Source organism: Lycorma delicatula, chromosome 1 (assembly GCF_047948215.1).
Source record: "Lycorma delicatula isolate Av1 chromosome 1, ASM4794821v1, whole genome shotgun sequence".
Classification (NCBI taxonomy): Eukaryota; Metazoa; Arthropoda; class Insecta; order Hemiptera; family Fulgoridae; genus Lycorma; species Lycorma delicatula.
The window spans coordinates 112194655-112204139 of NC_134455.1; positions in this window are offsets into that span (position 1 = coordinate 112194655).

Sequence of the window (9485 nt, forward strand, 5' to 3'; positions counted from 1 at the left end):
AAAGGATATACTATTTGTCAGTTTAAATATTTGTACTATGAAAAAAAAATTAAACAAGATTTAAAAAAAATAAATAAATAAATAACAAAAACAGAAATTTTCGTTTTAATGGTGACAAAAAGAAAAGTCTGGTGCGCGTTCTTATATACAACTACTTTATAATTATAGCGCGCTTCACGCTTTTCTTTCTGATTAAATAGAAAATTTTAAAAAAATTATAAATTTTTTTAAAAATAATTTTCTTTAAAATGAAATTATCCTTTACCTTTTAGTACCTAAATTTGTATTTTTGGCTAGGCGGGAAAATAAAAATTTTATTTATTCTGAATTAAGTATTAATTTTTTTATTATATGTGTACTTTTTGTGTACCTATTTTTCTGAATTTTATTATGTAATTTTCTTTATAAAATATAATTAAGAGAAATAGAGGCTTGTTGACTAATTCATTGCTGTTTATATGAATTCGTCGGTTTATTACAAAAAATAAATTAATTTTATTGTTGTTATCTTACTATTTAAATCGAAAAAACTTTCCAATAATTATTTGATATAATACACAATATACAGATATTTTAACACAAAATAAAAAAATCGTTTCGAAAGTTAAATTTTATTTATTTATAACAATAATTTACGAAACTTTCAGCCGGAATGTCTAAATTACTGATAAACGCCATCAGAGCGAGTTCTATGTTCCTCTTAAACATCGCCTGCCGGTTGTTATCCCAATCTTGTTAGCGGGGCAGGCAAACAAGCTAGATAGCTCTGGTACATTATTTATGAAAATGTGCTGTGATTTAGCGTGAATACCTTACCTTAAGTCTGTTGCGTGTGCACGGCTAACTGGAAGCGTGTTGTTTTCATAAATCGTGTCTCATCATGAACAGGCTTGAAATTGGCATTGCCTACTGGCAGTCTTCCTCCCCACCTTTATTCATCCATGAGTCTCTTAACACAATTCATTCTTTCACATTTATCCCTCTTCTCGATCTTTATTTCTCAATAATTTTTAAACAACACTTTACGAATGAATATTATATCTGTCTTTCTTTAACAAGATAACTTACAAAAACGATATTTTTTTTGAAAACCTACATATAAATAAGGAAGTGTATAATATCAACAAGTTGAATATGCCTTGCTTCTTTCAGTTATTGGTTTTTATCTATTACAATAAATTTTTTCTACATGTCTGGGACTTCCAGAAGATTATATGAGTAAATCAGTCAACATATTGATCAGAATCCTTCAATAAACTTAAAATGAAATTTTCACATATTATTTGCCTAAATTTTTATCACATGTATTTTTTTTTTAATCAATTTTCCTTTTATTACAAATAACAGAAAAAATACCAATTTTACTAAGTCAATGAAACGTGGAAAACTAGTCAATTTTGAAAATTAAATTTCAGTCTCGGGATTTGTTCATTATTATAAAAAACAAATAACTAACCAAAAGATATACAATAAAAAATGCCTATCGACAAAAACTAAAATCAGACATTACCATTATTGTATTCTTCCAGAAATATAGTACGCCAGCGAGACTCTCTTCAGACCATACAAAATTGGAGAAGTAGAAAGAATCGAAAAGATAGAAAAGATGATAGTCAGAAAATGCATAAGCAAGAAAAACATAGTAGAAGGACAGCGGAGGATAATCCCAAATGAAGAAGTATATAAAATAATAACACCACTAACAAATTTCTTCAGGAAAAAAAGAATTTCATTCTTGGGGCACCTACTTAGAGCAGAAAACACAAGACTTGCAAACCAAATAATTAACTTATACTGGAAAAGAACAACAAACAAATTGATAAAGGAAGTCCGAAAAAATATGGAAGAGTTGAGAATCTCCACAGAAGATCTAATCAAAAAATCTGGAAAATACGACAAACTAATTAAAACTAATATGACAACATTTGAACCTAAAATCAAAAAGAAATCCAACAGGGTGTATTCAGACGAGGACAGGCGCCAATGATCAGAACGCCTCAAAAACATGTGTGCAAAAAGAAAAGAAACAAGAATAAAACAACTCACACGATTCGCAAATAAGAAGAACCGACTACAAAATGGACTGGCCCAGAAATTGAACTAAAGTGATCCTATCAGGTCGTAAAAGCAACAAAACAAAAAAAAGAACATGATTTTTCAACAATATAAAATATTATCACCAGAATAGTCATGATTACATACCATATCCTGGTTTAAGAGAATCGACTAGTAATATTAAGTAAAAATAATAATGATAAATTGCTAAATTATATGATCTTTCTTTACAAAACGTTTTATAAAAAATTCAAATTATGTCTTTATTTTTGTTCACTGATGTGTTAAATATTTTTGACTACGGTAATGCAAATTTATTAAAATAAGACCAATATTTTTTTATAAAAACATTTTTCGATATTCTGATTTTTAACAAAATTGATTAAAATTACAGAAAAAGGTGATAAAATTACCAAATTTTCAAATTTTAAATTAAAATTTGTGGAACGGTTTAATAAAGGCATGAGTTGTACTTAAATATTTTTATTTTTACGTAGAAAAAAACTTGAAACTTAAGCACTATAACTTGATAATTAGTTAATAAAAGTTTAGAAATAGTCTGTAAAAGATTAATGAAAATGGATAAAAACATATTTTTTTACAGGCGTTGAAAAATTATTGTTTTTTTAAAAAAGAATAGTTATTTCAAAAAATTTCTACGTTTTGTAGCAATAATTTGAACAGTATTTTGAGAAAAATTTTTTTTTTGCAAAATTAGTTATTTCAGCACTGCATTCAGGTCTCAGATTCAGATTTTAGATTATTTTACAAGATTATTGACATTCGTACTAAGCTCTAAGCGTTAAAAGCTTCAAAATGAATAGGTTCAGAAAGGACATCATTTGCCTTAATGTTATCTTTATTGAAAATTTTCCGAGTAGTCTAATTTTTTTTAACAGATTTTATAAATTTACCTCCAGCTAAAAGTAGGAACCGTGATAATTTGGTATTATTTTTTTAAGAATTTTTTTGCATCTTTTTCATCATCTAATTTTTAATTCCAAAATGTTAATGAAAAATCTAACCCTTGAATTGTTTGTGTTCATTTTTTGCAATTGTGAACCAACAATCTTAAATAGTTAAGCTCCTTAATACAATCTTACTTTTTTCCTGCGGTTGATAAAGGGAATTTAAAGATTTTTTCACAAAACTTAATTTCAGTATATTCTAGGGAACCCGTTCAGCTCTGTAGCATCAGTAAATAAAATAAATTTAAATAGATAATTTACTTTTTGGTTCATAAGGCTTTCTTCCAGACAAGATTAGCTGGTCGTCGATTCTTAGGTTTCATTTCCACTTTCGCGTTTTTAAAAGATCTTGTGCGAGGTAGGACAACGTCCAATTGTCCATGGCTAAAAATTGAATCAAGTGGGTAGATTCCTTCTCGGTCCAGAGTTTGTCCTTCATTGCTGAGGGCGTCTGGGCCCAAACCACAAGCAAGTCTGGTTTGAGTCGGGGCGTGCTGATGACGCAAAATGAGGACCCTATGGTATACAGGGCGCGGACGAGCTGGACAGGGGGGGTATGCGTGGGGGGCATACCCAGACCCTGTGAAGGTATAGGCACAGGAAGGGCAGCTTTCATGGGGAGGGACTCCCTAGCCTTCCAGAAGCAGAAGGTCAGGGTGTTCTGATGACCCAGGGGGAAACCCGAGGGGGGGCAGGGCCACTCAGGGCTCTAAGCTAAGGTGGGTTTATTCGCCGCCACTACTCATGGGTGCGACTGCGGTAACGTCTATTAGGCGGATGCCGGTCGTCCCTTGTGAGTTTAAAGATGGTACGAAGAGTTTGTTTTTGCCCCTTGTTGATGATTTATGTAAAATTCTAACCGTATAGGAAACTGTCTTCGTTTAAAAGAAAATGGGATATTTTCCCGGCATCAAATTAATTTGAGGCAGAAGTACCGGTAATCCAACATTCAAATTTGTAATTTCCACGTCCACGTCTTTGTCATAACATTTTTCTGACTATCTGTCTAGTTTTATTCAATAATCTCTTCACTGGATTTAAATTTCGCAGTAACATTACAATGTTACCTTCATTTAAAGTCAATATATGAAACGGCAAACCACCCATTTCCAGACAAATAAAAATTCGGTGGGGAATTGTTACAGTTCATTCTCTTCCCTGTTATCAATTTATTCAATTAAATTTTTTCAAGCCTTCAACGAATTCTTTATCTTAATTAATTTTAAGATCTGGCGGTTTGAGTGTATTTTTAAGTGTGAGGAAATGTGTATGTTTCCTGAAAGTTTTTATCTGAATTAAGTGATAGAAATCAGTGTGGGTTCATTTGATGGCTCGACGTGGTGAATGTTGTAAGACCTATACGAGTTCTGTTTCTTAATTAGTAATTAGTTACCGAGATATCTCATTATGAATGCCATTGAGGTAACGCTTTGAGTATGTGAAAAGCTATGTTCTCTTAAAACTCCTATCATAAATACATAAATGAATGAGCTTATTCCGTCCATGCTGGTTATCTGTGGCCTGATGTAGCAAGTGTTTTGAGATCCCAACAAAGTCTGTAACTAAAATAGTTTGAGTAATTGCAGAAAAACCAAAGTTTTTAGTTTTTTTACCAAATTCTTTTTTCAGGAAGATATATATATATCTTCCTGAACTTTTGAATTTATTGATTACTTATCGTATTTTTTGGGGTTTTTTTTTGGGGGGGGCGAAAAAAACGAAAGCGTTTTCATCGCCCGAATCATAAAAATAACAAAAAATCGCCTTCTCGAATATTAAAATACAAGTAAAATAAAGTGAAAACTAAAATAAATATTACTTACTGTACTTTTTAAAGTTAAAAATAGATATCGTTTATGGTTTTATATGGTTTTCTTCTTCTGTTTTTAAATAAGTTAAGTTAATAATAGATATCGATAGATTTTTTTAACAGTTTAGGGGTAGGAAGATGTTTTAGAATACATTAAGTTAAGAATTTCTTAGCTTCAAATCAGAATTAGAATAAATTCATCCTGTAAGTTTCGTTAATTTAACATTTAATACTTTTATATCATGTGTTAAAAGAAATAAATATTTAATTATGAATAAAATTAATCAAATGAAATGTAATGGCTAATAATTTTAGGTTTGCAAAAATTTCTTTTATTGAAGTTATACTTCTTTTGGCGCGTTGGGAGAAGCTGATCAGAGTGTATTTTCAGCAAGTTACAAAAGTTCCGCGCGCCGATGTAACACACCATGAAGATTTGCGCAGGCCCAAGTGGATCGGTTTGCACAGTGTCTAATTCAATCAGTCGTTGAATGGAATTAAGTGATTAGTATGTGTTGTAAGCATAACAGGTATCGAGTCGTAATAAATATATACTTACATACACGGATTTCTGAAGACGGATATTTTAAACTGTGAATATTATTCATATTCATAAAACTTTATTTATATTGCAAGGTATATTTTTTTTTTTGTGAAAATTTTGTATCAAGATTTAAGGTTATATTATGGAAGTATTAGTTTTTATAAGTAAAATTATATTTTTTAATGATACAGAAAATAGCGCACATCAGATAAATTTTTGATTTCGCAAAAATAATTTTAAATTTTTCAAAAACAAAATTTTGATAAAATACACTATGATAAAATAAAACTATTTTTAGCATATTTTCATATCATAAGCTGCTGATAATCATCGTGCCTATTCAATCGTCATCCGAAGAATTAATGGAAATAAACTAATCGAAATATGCTGGATTAACTTGGTTTTATATGACAACTAATACTTCAATACTTTTTAAAATGTATAAAATAAATATTATTTTATTTAATTTAAGAGTTATTCATTCAAACTTTTATTCATGGTATTTAATGTCGTCTATCGATCGTTTGACTCGGTTCAAATCCGTTTGAATGCGTAAAAAGATTATTTTTTTAGTCACGCCACAGAAGTATAACTTCTTACTGGCGTACATAAGTACACACGAGTTTTTTTTTTCATGATAAAAATAATTCCAACTGATCTGCAAAAAACGTTTACTTTTTATAAACATGGTAAATTAATTTAAAATGATTATTAAGGTAAGTCATGAATAAGTAAATAATATTAATGATGAATTAAAAAATTAAACTAATAAAACGGATTTGTTTAAATATAAAAAGCAGTGAGTAAATGTTTCTTCGGAATTTCTTAATAATATGCAAAATATTTAAGTACCCACTTATATGGTTTTCTTCTTCTTTTTTTAAATAAGTTAAGTTAACAAAAAAGTAATGTAAATTCAATAATGGGAATATAAAATTGGCTTCTTTGTTGGGAGCACGTCGTCGTCTTTGTAAATGCGCGATCATTTACCTTTGTTTGTAGATCGCCAGCAGCTTAAGGTGTAAACAGTCAGCATACAGTGCGGTGGTAATCCAGGCTTCTTGCCGACACGAACCCTATAATTTTAAAACTGGCCGTCCATCTTAGACCGAATTACAATAATCCTGGAGCCAACTAAACTAGCATACATTGTATGCTACATCAAACCTTATTGGAGTTATATTATACAAATTTTTACGATTTAAGGTTTAAATGGAATAATATATATACATAACAATGCACGGAAATGTGATAAACTTATTTTATTATATCTCTGTGACCTTCAGTTACAATTTATGTTAAAATCTATGTATATTTATAATTATCCAACACTTGCGCAAATAAACACAGATAAAAATATTAACAGGCTTTGTTTTATATCTAAATAACCAGTACATTTTGCTCAATTTATCTCTGTTTTAATTTTATTCATAATTAAATAATTACTTCTGTTCACAAATGAGTAAAAAAACACTAAATTCTATGTTAAAATCAACCTTACCGAATGAATTTATTCTAATTCTAATTGAATGTAAAAAATTAAAAACTTAATGAATTCTAAAAGGACCTCCTATAGCCACCCGAATAAAAAAAATGATATATATCTAATTTTTTATTAAATTTCAAACTAGCAACTAATAATTAATTTCTTGTATTTATTCACTTTTTAATTTAATTTAAGTACGATAAATTTGAAACTTCACATTTTTTTACATGAATTAAATAAAAATAACAATTCGTTTCATTACATAAATTACCTGCTTTATTTTATTTTTATTCAAATTTGAAAAAAAGATTGAGATTAATTGATAAATTATGTATAAATGAATAATTTATGATTAAATTAAAATGAAAGCTGATAAAGTATTGCGCGACATTCCCGAGTACGTCGGTCAAGTTATACACAGCTTTTTCATTGAAAAACTTTTCCGGTATCTTCGGAAAGTTTTTGCAATTCAAACGTTAAAAGTCTGACTTTTATTTTTATAATAATTTTATTTTTTTATAAAACAATAACAAAAATGTACTAACATTAGAAAATTTTTTATAAAATAATTATTTTTTTAATTACAAAAGACAGAATATATATTTTTTAATGGCGGGAGAAGAAGATTAAGAACAAATTTTTAGAAATATTAATATACTGGTTAAGCTTAAACAATTTTATTAAGTATCCTTCTTCAATAAAGGATAAAATAAGAAAAATATAATTTTCCAAAAATTTTTTTGATTTTTATTCTAAAATGCAGAATAGTTTTCCGGCATCTATAATTTAAGAAAATAATAGACATTGCTTGAAAGTTCCATATATGAACTATAAACTTTAAAAAATAAGTAAAACATAAAAAAACAAAAAAAAAACACGGATTCAGTTTTTAGAAGAGGTTAATTTATAATTCTTTTTTTTAAATTAATTATATATGCATGGTAGGCAACAAATCTGTTTAAAGTTTTCTCTAAAATGCTAAAATGTTTTTTTTTGGCTTTATCTCCCTTAACGAATTTTGAAAATAAAAAGTTAATATGAGCCCATAAATAAAAATATTTGATTAAATTTTTAAGAAAATCGGTTAAAAGCAGTGCGACACATATACGTAGTACGTAGGCACAAACATACATACGTACGTTCTTTTGGTCTAGATGAACTAGTTGGGCCCTAAAACGTAAAGATTTGCAAAAAACTGCGATACCCCATTTTTGACATGAACACCATACTTTCCCCTTTAGTATATATATTCTAGCTATATTCGACGGAAAAGTAAAGAAAAATTATTCTTACAATTTTCTGACCAACACACGAGGCAAAAAATGAAAGACGGAATTAGATAACAAGATAATTTGTGTATCTAGGATATCCTCTTTTTTATTATTCTTTTATTTTTTTTTTAATAACAATTGATGGTATCACGAAAAATTCGTAAATTAAATTTTTGAATTATTAAGCAATAATTAACGAAACCAGAATTTTAATTAAAGATTTAAAATATTTTTTTTCGTTTTTTTTAATCAAATAACTTGATATCAGGTTTGTGAACAATTTCCAAAGAAAAAACCTAAACTTAAAATACAGTTATCGAAACGTAAATTTTGCAATAATCTGCCTTATTTTCTGTAATTAACGTATGTAATTTATTTTAATCCCGTTCTTATTTTTTTAACAAAATATCTCTTTATGTATTCAAATGTATGGTAATTTTCTAGTAACGTATAAATTTATATACCAGAATCCTTTTAAATATCTCATAATCCATTAAAAAAAAAAATGCTGTAGCGTTAAATTTGTATAAATATCCTTTAACTAACACTTGTTTTAATTTGAGCACTTTTTTCTTTTTTGTCTTTAGTCATTTGAGTGGTATGATGCAGCTATCCAAGATATCCTATCTAGTGCCGGTCGTTACATTTCAGTATACCTCCTACATGCTACATAACAATTTGTTTTACATATTCCAAACTTTGCCTGCCTGCACAATTTTTCCCATTTACCTATCCCTCCAATATCAAATTGACTATTCCAGAATGCCTTAATATGTGGCCTGTAAGTCTGTCTCTTCTTTTAACGATACATTTCCAAATGCTTCTTTCTTCATCAATTTGCCGAAAAACCTCTTCATTTGTCACTCAATCCACCCATCTGATTTTTAACATTCTCCTATAAAACCACATTTCAAAAATGGAGGCTTTTCTTCTCAGGTACTTCGATGGTCCAAGTTTCACTTCCAATAAACCTACGCTTCAAACATATACTTTCAAAAATGTTTTCGTGACTTTTAAATTAATTTTTGATGTAAGCAAATTATAGTTCTAGATGGAAGCTCGTTTCGCTTGTGCTATTCGGCATTTTAGTTGCTCCTGCTTTGCCCATCTTTAGTAATTTAACTTTCCAAATAACAAAATTCTTCTACCTGTGAAATATTTTCTCTTCCTATTTTTTTATTCAGTGGCCCGTCTTCGTTATTTCTACATTTCATTAATTTCGTTTCGTTTTTGTTTCGTTTTCATGCGGTAGTTCTTGCATAGGACTTTTCTAAATCTTTTATACTCTCAGCTAGAACTACTATATCATCAGTAAATCGTAGCATCTTCATCTTTTCACCTTGTACTGTTA